This window comes from Otolemur garnettii, unplaced genomic scaffold, assembly GCF_000181295.1.
Source record: "Otolemur garnettii isolate 467f Iridium unplaced genomic scaffold, OtoGar3 scaffold00113, whole genome shotgun sequence".
NCBI lineage: Eukaryota > Metazoa > Chordata > Mammalia > Primates > Galagidae > Otolemur > Otolemur garnettii.
The window spans coordinates 2,353,437-2,353,746 of record NW_003852508.1 but is presented as its reverse complement, the minus strand read 5'-3'; positions in this window follow the sequence as shown (position 1 = coordinate 2,353,746).

The following is a 310-nucleotide window of genomic DNA, read 5'->3' as shown; positions in this document are numbered from 1 at the left end:
AAAGAAAATAAATAAATAAATAAATAAAAATTTCAGATTAATGTGGTTCACACCAACCTCCTCCTCCTATTTTATCATCTTCTCTCCTATATAGGAAAACTTTTGGAAAAAAAAAACGATTCCTATTGACTGTGTCCACTTCTGCCTCTCAATCCACTGCTAGATGGCTACCCTCCACACCGGCAAAGCTAGACCTGTGAGGGTCACTGTGCCAGTCACAAAGCGCCTTCGTAAACTCTGCCATAGGACCCGGGGGCCCTGGGGTGTGGAGTCTGCCAGCTGTGCTTCTCCTCCACTACTGGGTTCCATG